General features: G+C 29.7%; 1 protein-coding gene across 1 annotated transcript in view; it reads left to right on the top strand.

Annotated features, from left to right (window-relative positions):
• LOC124354226 (roundabout homolog 2-like) overlaps nt 1–13,451 on the top strand; it is a 607,997-nt gene that overhangs the window by 265,860 nt on the left and 328,686 nt on the right. The window lies entirely within an intron of this gene.

Below are 13,451 nucleotides of genomic sequence, written 5' to 3'. Positions count from 1 at the left end.
ATGATTCTAGAGAAATACAATCTTTATGGAAGCTAATATTCTTAGAAATATTGAAGTATGGTGACTAGATGAAATCCTAAATTAAATTTTAAATCATGGCATTATACTTGTCGTATGATAATGTAATCTTTGGTTAGCAAATTTGTTTGTTTATCCAGGCAATTGTAAACAGTACATATTGTTGCATACAATTGCATGTTGTTTCAACAAATTCCATACATTTTACTTCATTTAAAATAAAAAAAATTAATTACAACATTAAAGTTTTTTTTATTTAATTAATTTTAAAGGAATTAAAATGACCGTTGAGATCCTATTGAAATACAAAATCTCAAACAACATTGCCCATTTTATTCAGGAATTATGTTTAAACAATACATCTCTGGAGATTTCAAAGTTAACAACTCAAGGCCAGTACGAAAGCTGAGAAGTTACAGTTTTCTGCGGGCGCGAAAGCTCTTCATCAGAACAGTTCGGACAGGAACGTTGATATACTGAGTTGTGGCTGTCAGAGTAATGGCTTTCAGTGATTAAACGTCCGGCTACAACCGCTGCTGTTGTGCTTATAAACCGTCCTGAACCGTGTATTGTCTTGGTAGGCACATTTAACAGTTGTCTAACCAATATTGATTACTTAATTATCAACTTTGTAAGAATATTAGTTATTATTTGTTTATTGGTCAGTCTGAAACACTCCATTAATCTGCGCGCGGACATGTCAGTAGATGTACTTAATAAGACAATACTAAAAAACATCAACCTTGTAAGAATGTTAGTTATTATTTGTTTATTGGTCAGTCTGAAACACTCCATTAATCTGCGCGCGGACATGTCAGTAGATGTACTTAATAAGACAATACTAAAAAACATAAATTTTAAAGTGAGAGTACTCCATGAGATTCCAAATACTGTACATTGTACCGTGACTATATGGATACACTGGGGTGTTACTGGGGGGCTTCAAAAATACATTTAGAATAGTAATATTAAAAGTACTTGTTACAATTTACGGTCTTCCTAAATATAAATTTAATCTGTTTTGAAGGACTCTGAAGTAAAAACATAGTGTTAACAAGACAAAATCGATTTGTAACGCATTATTTCACAATACTTTGGTAATTTTTCTTCTTTTTACCGTGGTTATCACAAAATAACCGAATCAAGTAACGTCGAGTGTGGCTGCTGCTAGGATGGGTGACCGCTAAGCAAGCCTGTCCTTGCAAGCGGTCAACCTGCCCGACCTTTGGTGGTAGTTCGAAAGTCACTTCTAAGACGTTTGCCCCCAGGTTAAGTGTTAAGGAGGGCTTCGCTCTAACTTCGCCTGGTGAAATAAGGCATTCCTGGTTTTTTAATTTTTACTTCAAATTTCACTACAAATTTACATTTTGAGTTCGATATTTGATGTACGTCACGTATAAAATAATATGAGGACCTAGTTTGAAATGATTAAATATTAATTAAATTACCGCCATAGTTGTGTGGATTGCCGGTATTAAATATTGTATTACTATCAGTCTCACCTTATTAAGTTTTAAAACCTTAATAACAATATTTAACTCGCTTTTAATTTATGTTTTTCAATAATTGTTAATGGGTCTTGATGGGCTTGAGGACATAAAGATGAGAGTTAGTCTATGTATTGTTATGCACGAGTTTAGTTAAATATAAATATTTAAAATGTAACAAGATGTTCAATACCGTGAAATTTGAATTATGGTTATTTCACATATTTTAGAACTGAGATTTGTTTTACGATAAATAGTAATGACAATCAACTGCATCAGATTTACTAACATAATAAATTTACTTAAGAGAAAACAGGTCCAATAAGTCCAATTTTAAACAGTAGTTGTTAAATATTAAACAAAAATGTCTGGTTTTTTATTACTATAGCAATTGTAAAATAAAACCTTCTTTGCTTGTTGGGGTTCGTTATTTGGGGAAATCACCAATTATTAATTCTTTGGATAGCTGTCATGTATAACGTCATATTATCCCTGAAGTATGTTTTCTTATATTATTGTCTATATAATATGTCAAAATAAAATGCCTACAGTTGATAAAGACATTTTAGACGTTTTATTAAAAATAATTAATGTTATTAATACTGTTTTAGTCTGAAAGAAAATAATGAGACTAAAAACATATATATGAAATGCAATTCATTAAATTTTAGGACGATGAAGAACCGTATATAATTAGTACTGGTATTCATTTGAGTAAGACTCATCTAAATATGAAACTGAAACCTCCATTGAGCAGAAAATCAAGAATATAATATTCATCCATTCAAGCCTGCAGGACAAACGTGGATAGCCACAAAGAACACCGTAGCGAATAAATATTTCTGCCTGAATTGTAAATCTGAAAATCCCTCCTTTGTGTGAGGCTGGCCAAATGGGATTGAGTAAAATTTAATATAGCCCTTTGCGTTTTCATCAGAGGGCGTGTTTGCCCTTCAATGGTAGACGTTATTCATGGTGTCAGGAACTCAAACTCCTTCAATATTGTATCAGTGGGAGGGAACGGCGAAGATTGTTTGACGTTGTCTAGCCTCAAGCACATCGACACGTTTCTTGCCTTTTCGTGATCCTTTATTATATAATGTAACATGATTCCAACGCTTTGTTTCAAAAGCGCCTGTGACAGGATAAATACTGGTTTCGTCATCAATAGCAGCTTTATCAGCCATAACTATATTGTATGGGTACGTAATGGGTGATTATTTTATAATTACTATACAATACAATATTTTATACGGTTTTTGAACCATCTGTTTGATACAAACAGATGTATGTTGAAATAATTGACAAGAAACACTTTTAATACCATCTAATTGAGTCTTCCAGTTAGGAATGCCCAGCTCATTCTTTGTGCTAAAGGTTATAAGTCAAAACAAAACACATTTTTCCCAATTTTACAATGGTGGTAACATTATACTTGCACACTATTCAGATAAATCATAGAAAACCTCACAAGTAAAAGACATTCTGTGGTCTAGAATCAGCTAAAAATATAAACATCCCTTTTGATGACGCTGAATGATGAAAGGTGACATCATGTACCCCCGTAACACCGTTATCTCCAAGCGAGGATCCAATATTAGTTATTGAGGATAATTTGTAAACATAGTTGGTAAAATATGTCTCTTTATTGATTGATGTATTAATATACTTGTAAAAATTGGAATAGTTTATGATGTTTTTAACCTTATAATAAGACATAATAAATTATAAGCATATAAAGACATTTTCAAGAATTTGGAGTTGGTTTGGTTGTAATTGGTCGTTATACATTATGCTTGTAAATACAATTTTATGGAAGTATTCCATGTTATTGAATATATATATATATATATATATATATATATATATATATTTATTTCAGTGATGTTATGATATATACCCCTGCACATTTGTTTCTAACCTTTTTTAAACGGGACGAGATACAAAAAAACGTGTAAGAATTCAGGAATTATCGTTATGAACGAGAGTGGAGTTCCAAAAACTCCGTTTTATTCTAATTTCTTTTACATTCCTTTATTTTGGAAATTTTAAACAGCCGCGTCTACTAGAAACCGATAGAAATAATATAGAAATGTAATGCAATAAAAGGTGTCAGGACTGCTTGGTATTAATAATATTTATACAACTAGTTTCATTCTTGTTCTATTTTGGAAAATTAATGACATACACGTTTCCAACTTATAAAGCCTACCATAATTTTGGTAATAGTTAAGACTGGTAAACAAACTATATAAGACACTGCAAAAAACTATAACTGCATTACGTTGTGAATAATATAAAAATAAATAAAATATCAGTAAAGCCGAATTCGTTAGAATAGTATAAATGTATTGTCATACTAATCACTAGTTGTATATTCGTATTGGACAGCTGTCATATTGTGATACAGCGCAAGTTATACAATTTATGTTCAATCACGGACGTGTATAGTTTATGTCTCTTACACCGTTTCACTCAGGCCCTGCTGTATTTCACTGCTACGCAGTATATCACAATGGTTATACTTTTATTTCTTTTAGATTGTAGTGAAAAATAATAAACAAATTTTTCATTTTATTTCTTTTCAATGTTATTTTATAAAGCTGTTGACATTAACTCAAGGTTAGACATGCAAAATTATTACAACAGAAAATATCAGATGCTGTCAGGCTCAACACTTTTCAGACAAAGATATTTTTTTAAATTATCATTATTATACGTAGCTATATATAAAACATTATAATACTGAAAATATTTTACCTTCAATAACGTGAATTATGGAATTTAACGTGATAAGTGCCCTTTCAAAAATTTCACTAGTTAGCCTAAAATAAATACGATTTCTAAGCGAATCAAACATATTTTAAATGCCTCCAATTACCGTAAAATTAAACACACTGTATTGGTACAATGATGGATTAAATAAAAGAATACGTGAAAAGCCTTGAAATTGTGAAGTCGGCTTTACAATAATATTGAAAGCCGGTTTTCTCAAGAAATCCACGCTCCTTCATTTAGTAAGCGAGTTAATACGAAAGGAATGTTCATAGATTAGAGAGCCAAAGAAAAATATAGAATTGATCAGCATAATTTAAAGTTTATTGAACATTTCCCATCACAAATGGGTGTAAGAGTGTTATAATCTGTGTCCCTGAAGAGATTACATCAACCAATAATTGGGGAAAGATAGTTTTAAGCTGAAACTCATTCAATTGTCAAAGCTTTCTAATAATATAATAATATTGTGGAGCACGACTAGTCCATTGGTCATAGGAGGAAGGTGGATGTATTGGACTTGTGTCTACGAACTGAGTCTGTATAATTCATTAATATCAAAATTTCGTGTTCCAAAATTGTAATTAGTATTACAGCCATAATTTTCCCTAATCACTCCAAATGTATTACTCTCACACAATATACCAGATGACATAATTCTCACTATCACCGTAGCTAGGACTGCTAATGCACCGCTATCAGTGACTGATATGGGACCACAGCTCAGTAGACGATGCATGTCCAGCGCTGTTGTCGCTAATTTATGTATTCCGAGCTATTTCACTCTTGTTTCACTGTAACACATGCCAATGTTGAATAATTACTTTAGGAAAAGAACTGATACACCATAAAACCAAACTTGCTAATAAACTTTCAGTATCACGTGATTGCAGCAATCTATATGCTATATGTTCTGATGTGAATAATGGCGTTGGATTTACGTTATAATTTATGAAAATGATAAGTTTTTTTAAAGAAAAAGTAAAATAGCATTATCGTCAAACTCTTAACCAAATATTTTTGAAAAAGTATTTTTAATCAGATTTCTGTAAGGTAATGTTATCAAGTAGAATGACATTTAGATGAATAACTCTTAAAATACACAGATCAAATCTTCCTTTTAAGCTTTTAGTATCGTGTATTTTTCGAAAAAAATGAGAATCAAAAATTTAGATTGGAAATATTAAAATTTAAAATATGCTAAATATATTTAAAACGTAGGAAATTCTTTTAAATTGCTTCTTATATAACTAGCAGTCTATGTACTATAATGTAACTATGGGTAATATGAAGCACTAGTATTTAAAGCAATAATATTGTGTCAAAAAAGTTTAAAAAAAGTTGAGAATGTATTTTCAAAACAGTTATTATAAGTATAAGGTATGAATACATAAGAGTACATCGATATAACTTACTCCGTATGTGGAATATTTGTTCCTAAATGTTTAATTAGAACAGGATGTTTAATTGGAACATTTTTGTAGTTAATTACCATAACACCGAAAATGTAAACATTTCTTTATACAAAATCAAAGCCAGAGAATGTTACATTTTGTAAGGATTTTTTAAATTATATTAATACAAGAGTATTTTATAAATGTTCAATTAGTATAATTGTGCATACTCATATTTCGTACAGAATTAAAAAAATAACTTTAAAACATAATTTACTTCAATAGGATTCAGACATGAATCGATTCTTTATATAGTTGGAGGCTTGAGCGTACTTCTATAAATTCGTACACTGACAAGAACTCAAACAGTTTTCATTATGTAACACAGAAAGGGAACTGTTAAGTCTACAGTCTTAGTCTACAGCTGACTTTGCGTCGCTTATCCCGAAGCTTTTCTTGAACAATTCATTGCTACCTCTTACTCGTTACTATTCATTATACCCTAAGGTATTTATTACCAAGTCAAGAGGGTTGCGCATTCAAACAGCTATGGGCTATTTTATACTATCTTATTCAGCTCACCCGCGTCAGTTCTTGTCACGTTGCAACGTGCCTGCCGCAGTTAGTGGTTTTTTGTATGAATCTATATCAGGAGGGAGTAAACATTTTATTTGTAATTTATAGGTGAAATTAACTTAAACTGTAACACTTTACCCAATTTTCCTAATTATCTACAAAACGTATATCTCTCTCTTTAAAAATATATTGATCTAATTTAATACAATAATTAAAAAATAATTTAGACAATCAAAGATCAATCCTTTGAGTACCGCGACCTCGGCATATCATACGCGGTAAAAACCTTTAAAATTAATAGCGTCGAATGGCTCGACCAATAGCTACAACAGATAGCTAACGATATCAATTAGTATTTAGACAATATTTGATATTTCACACAGTTCAAATATCCAATTAAACATATAGCTGCATTCGATACATTTTGATGATTTATTATTGCCTGTTTTTTCCTTGTATGTCTTTGGAGTGATAATTAAATATGATATTGATATATTATGTCAGCTGACGAATTCGCCAGGTGCGAGTTATCCGTTTGGCAAGTAGCACTGTTCCTTAAGTGTGATTTGATGTAAAAAATAATATAAAAGTATAACATTTGCATACATTAGTCTAATAACATCAAAATTGACATTTGCATGTTTCCATAGCAACGTGCTTTCGTTGTTTTATTGTTTCCAGTATTCCTGCCACTTGCGTAAAAGTTAGGCAGTCTATTGTTCATGTTATTTTATTGCTGAAAATACAATACCATATAAAAGTTTTGTTTTTTGCAATAACAGCTAAATAAATTATTCATACGGACAATTTTTATCAAACCCCAAGTTTATAAAAGGTCTTAAACTAATTCGCACTGATACATATTAAAAATATATAGAATGTTACACCAGAATAATATGTTATTTATACAGAATTATATTTATTGTATTGAAATAAATAAAATTATGAAATCTTTGAAGTGGTTCTTTAAAAAAACTGTTTTACAAATGGCTTGAAAATATACAAAAATCAGACTAGCAGTTTAAATGCGTAACATATTAAAATAGCTATGGTAAACAAAGGATCAAACCTCTACGTGTAGCTTGAAAATTAAAGGAAAACTTAGATAATTTACCTCCATCTGTTTGTTTTACATTATTAATCAAGTTTTAGTAATCAATTCGATATCAATTGATAAGGAACAAAGGTTAAAGTGATCTTAAAATCACTCTTCCAGTTTGATTAAATACAGTTGAAACCTTCAGGTGAGGATAAACCGATTTCTACGTCAAATCTGTTCTATATAATCAAATCGAGGGATAACTGAAATTGAATTCTTTTGTCCATTTCAAGTGAATGAAACTTTTATTCAGCCATTCTCATTTTCATAAAGGAATAAAAGCTTTCATTGTTTTTGTAGTAGAATATATAAGACACTGATGAAATTTACTCAAAGCTTATTTCATATTTGAATTTGTACAAATTGGATTGTATTAATAGAATATATTTATAATAGAAATTTAGGAATTTTATCAGATTTTTGATGAAATTGGATGTTTAGGGCTGGAAAAAATTTAATTTATATCTATTCTAATTTCAAATTATACAACGAAAAAGAAATAAATTATAGACTTGGAGTTTGTTAATCTTTCTTACATGGTTCTGGCTGAGCGCCAGCGAAGCCTGTCACTCGTGGAGCAGGAAGATATATATATATATATATATATATATATATTATATATATATATATATTAATATTAATATTAATATTATTATCTTCCTGAATATATATACACACACACACACACACACACACACACACACACACACACACACACACACACACACACACACACACACACACACACACACACACACACACACACACACACACACATATATATATATATATATATATATATATATATATATCTTCCTGCTCCACGAGTGACAGGCTTCGCTGGCGCTCAGCCAGAACCATATAAGGAAATATTAACAAAATATATAACATATATATATATATATATGTATATATATATATATATATATATATATATATATATATATATATGTATATATTTATATTTCTGTCTGTTTGTTTCTATACCCCCAAGATATCTCGAAAGCAAACTGCCTTATATTATAGACTGGAACCTTTTCAATAAACTTTTGAACTTTCTATATAATGAACAGCAAATTCGATTATGTTAAGTATCACTCCATAGAATTTTGCTAAGCGTTAGTAAACATTTTTACATTATTGTTATGGCTAACCATGATGGCATGGCTATGTGTAATTTATTTACATACATAAACAGTTTTCGTTTAATTATATCAGACACACTTGTCCATTAATTAAAATACGATAAATGTCCAGCATGAAAATCTTCATCTGTTGTATCTAATTTTGTACAGTTCTAGAATACAGTTTCTGTTTCTAGCAATGTTCAAGTTGATAGAACAATTATTTTTCTATGTCACGAAAGTCCTCCGGTTGCAGCTTGGCTTTTTATACTTGAGTTCAGACACCATTGTATGGTTATGTCCCATATGAGGGCAGATTATTTAAATTTAAATGTCTTAGATTATATAGCCTCTAAATCGTCGTACAATGATTATAAGTTTATAAATCACATAACTGTTTTATATTGACATAGAGTAAAACTTAATATTTAACTTAATAATAAATAAATTGGTGTCCTAATGACTCTCAGCAAGTGTGTTTTGGCTGTGCAATATGTCTTAATATTTCGTCTTAAAGTGTCTCAATAATTAATTAATTAATCCTTGATGTCCCTACAGAGCGTACCACCATTTAGAATAGTAAAATATGAATATCTTGTAGTAATTGAATGGATGGTCAAGGGTGGCCAATACTTTACATGAAATATTGTTGAATAAATCGTTCCATATATGGGATACTTTATTACATTATGTTAAAAGGGATACTATATTATTTTGAATTGCTGCATAATTTCATATGATCAATCTATTAAATCTATAAAATCTATTAAATTGTATTATAGGTCAGTTCGTTTTAGAGGTACTCAGACAGTCAGGTCGTGAGACGGACGGACATAAACGGAATAATCAACTTCTCGAGTGGTAGGCTTTGCTAACGCACAGATATTAATTCAGGCAAAGACTGATACTTATAATATTTACTAGTTACAAGAATTATTATTATTTATCAGCGTTACATTTCCAAACAAACTCATCCATAATCGAATCCAATAACGCGTAAAGGGCCAATACGAACCCTGCAATATCCCATAACCAAGCGAGCAAGTATCGACATAGATAATTAGTCGCCACATCCAATATCTGGATTGTATCCAATTAGTCATCATGACCAATTTTGACTGTTTACAATATTAAACAGGTATATTTGTTTACGAATTCCTCTTCGTTTTTCACAACGGCCATTGCAACTGTATCGTCTGCTATCAATGTGATATATTTTTAATGATATATATTATTTTTACCCAACATAAATTAATATTTAATCACTTAAGTATAGCTTCAAAATGAGTTTTTATCATTTTAATTTAATTTAATCTAATAATAATTTTAAGTTTATTAATTATCTCGAATTGCTCATGTAAATTCGACACAATTATTACTATTCGTTAGTCAATGGTATTTGGCCCTCATGTATATCCATTCTTTTAATTTAAGCCACTCGTATTTTGTCAAAGTAGCGTGGTAAAATGTATTTGTATTTTTGCGTATTACTATTGTTCAAATTATTACTTATATACATACAAACCTACTATTACATATGAAATCCTATATTATTGTCCATTCACTTGAACTTTGTTGACAATTTTACATATAGTATGTCTACGCAACGATATAATTTACATTATTGTACATTTCATATTTATACATTTTACTATGTAAATATGGTGGCCACCGTAAAATATAACAAAAAATTAGAAGCAGCAAAATATCAGTTATACTTAAAACACCTAATTAGCCTCCTTACATTGGAAGATAGCATTTATTCTCAATTTACTCTCTCATTAATCAATGCTGAAGGAATCTCTGTCGTTATCTCCTTATCCGTATAATATAAATCAAAATAGAAATTTCTATAGCTGTAGCTTCATGAGAATGACAATTAAATGGAGTGTACTTTTTGTACTGTTTAATTTACAAATTTGTTCTGTTCAGTTACCTGCAATAAATTACTAGAGTACAACAGATTTCTTACTGCCACTGACAACTTTAAAGTCTTTAAAAACTTAACATGTGGTATATATTTTTATCAAATAACTTCCGCAGCCATAATTGTTAATTAAAGTGAACATTACCAAACCAAATTAAAGTTTATAATTTAATGATTGAACCGTATTTTTGCAACACAGTGTCGCTTGTGGTCCAGTGAAATCGGCGGTCTCATTAGCCTCGTAATGAGGCAGTTAGTGGCTCGTCAATTAATTAAAATTGAGTGGGATACCTGCACCACTTATAGTGACCGATTCTGCATTACGATCCAATATGCTACACACAATACCATCGCACTTAGCATTAAAGGTATACGTGCCAATATCACAATTTTGTAAGTATAGGTATACTAATATACAGTATACCTGTTATTTCCTTTAACGAAGTATACTATTAGAGAACGACTAAGTAGGAAGCAAATCAAATACAATTATTTAAATCTAAACCTTGAAACTGTTGATGCAATCGTGCTAATTTAATTAGGTTACGCATGCCTCCGTAAAATTACATTTGATCATACCATCATTTTTAAATGTTGAGCATAATATTATAAGGTTTATATATTAAATTGTACAAGATGAAAACGCCGTATATTTTGGAAACCCCAATTATTTTATGACATACTCGTTTAGAGTATTAAAGTAAATTGTTATTTTCATGGAACCGAATGAGTATTATTATTTCTAGTATAGAAAGTGCCTACTCTAGAGTTGTATACCAAACCTAGAAAAGACTAGAAGCGAAATAAGCAAGCGAGTAAGAGGTTAATGTGTTCTTAGTAAGAAAATACGTATGTACTACATGAATATAATTGAAAATTATATCAATGAAAATGTTTCAGCATACCGTATTGATGTAGTAATTAATTTTTAGTTAATTATCGTGCATTACAGATCTCTCAATAAGAAAACGGTGTTTATTAGCTATTTAACATATTTATATTAAACCTGAAATATAAAACATTTCCGACATTACAATATTTACATTTTTCATCCTGGTGCTTCATTGTAATCCTTAAAGGCCTGCTAAATTTATGTCCTAGGTAAACTCTAATGAATGCGAACTGTTTGTAAAGCATGAATAAATTGTACTTGAAATATTATTAATAAATTGGTAGTAAAATTTATAGTGATATCTTGAAATTTACTGTTATTGGTAAAGTACACATATACGGTATAAATGTAGAGGTTTTAATTGTTTTAGCTACTTAAAATGTAAATAATAAATTTCTATTATTTGCCTAATATTATTATATAGGGTATAAGTTATTTTTCAGAAAACTTGCACGATTTACGTACACGATAATCGTGTAGTAGTTCAAGAAAATCATGTCTGCTTATAATAGTTTATTTTTTATGAACTATTGCATAAACTGTACTTTATTATCGCCTTTGATTTGGTCAGATTTTCAAAACAATAATTTTTCTTCCTATATGTTAATGTATCACATATATTAATTTATTTGTTTTAACTTTAATATACATATAATATATCGTTGTTACTTGTGTATTTTTAATGTTAAAGGAAATTATCAAACTAAGATGAATGGTATATGTATGGATGTATGGGCATGTATGTTTAATTATGTATTAATGCATTGTAAACTGGCTGATGGAAAAACTGAGAAGTAAAACTAATTTGCAATAACATTGCACGCATTGTAGTGCAGGAGGTTATGTTATTTCTTAGATATTCACTTAATTTAAATTTGGGACTCTTTATTTCTTCTATTAATTATTTTTATATCCTCAATCCATCTTACCTGATTCGATTTCTATTAAAAGGGTAAGGACGTGGAGATAGCTCCAGTATGATGAGTCAAAAGAGCAATACTCTGGCTCTATTTGACGTATTTCGATATTCGGTGGTAAACGTATTTTTATTTTATGTGTACACTTCTAAGCAAAATTAGTATTCTGTCATCAGGTAATATAGGTTCAAACACGTTTTAGATTATAGTATTAGATCAAAATAACTAATTCAAATAATAATCATAATATACACAATGTTATTTAGGTACAAGTAACTTTTACTCGAACTCAACGTCCTTACGATTAGGAAATTCTTAATTTGTTGATGAGACACATCATAAATTGATCGATGCTACAATGTTACTCGTACGCGTTGTCAGCTTCTGGTCTCAAAGGGCACTTCTATACTTGTCACGCTAACAGATTATTCCCTTAGGGCGTTAACAGCCAAATAAATCTGTTCCCTTCAAGATCTAATATAAGTTATGTATATTTTAGTAGACATGTACATCTAAATCAATATTATTTTTATTGGTGTTAACGTCATGCTACTTAAATATATTTTAAAGAATGTTATTCTTTATGGAAATCTGCATGCATCCAACGATATATAAAGTATAGTTAAATAATATAAATTTATACTAAATATGTATCCAATTAACAGTGATTACATTAAAAATACAGTAATAAGATTATGATACAGGTTAAAGTATATATTTTATAATTATTAACAATCTCTAATTAAGAATCCATAAAGTATACTCAACCTAGTATAAGTAATGCACTTTGTCAATATATGAGCTGGAAATAATAAATGAATGAATTTCCAGGCCAAAATATGTTATTATGAATCATTTTAGTTTGAAAATTAATAACATGAAATACCAGTTTATTATAACCGATCAACAGTTATTACAAATATCACAGCTTTTTTTGGACAGAAAAAAATCAGTACTCCATATGTTTATTACAAAATCAGAAAGAGTATGTAATATTTCACCTATGATGAAAAAACGTGAAAATTATTCATTCAACTCCTTACACCATCTAGAGCACTAGAACCATAAAAGGAGTAGTGATCACAACTAGTTAATCTTAGTTATCTTAGTTACCTAGCGAACCTACTAATTGATTTTGTATTTCTATTCACTTTGACCATATCAAGCAAATAATATTGTGTCATTTTTGCATTTTCATTTCTTACTCTTATTAATTGTTAAAAACATAAAATATATTTAGGA

The sequence above is a fragment of the Homalodisca vitripennis genome, chromosome 2, assembly GCF_021130785.1.
Source record: "Homalodisca vitripennis isolate AUS2020 chromosome 2, UT_GWSS_2.1, whole genome shotgun sequence".
NCBI lineage: Eukaryota > Metazoa > Arthropoda > Insecta > Hemiptera > Cicadellidae > Homalodisca > Homalodisca vitripennis.
The sequence above is the reverse complement of the archived record's forward strand: the minus strand, read 5'-3'. Positions and strand labels throughout refer to the sequence as shown.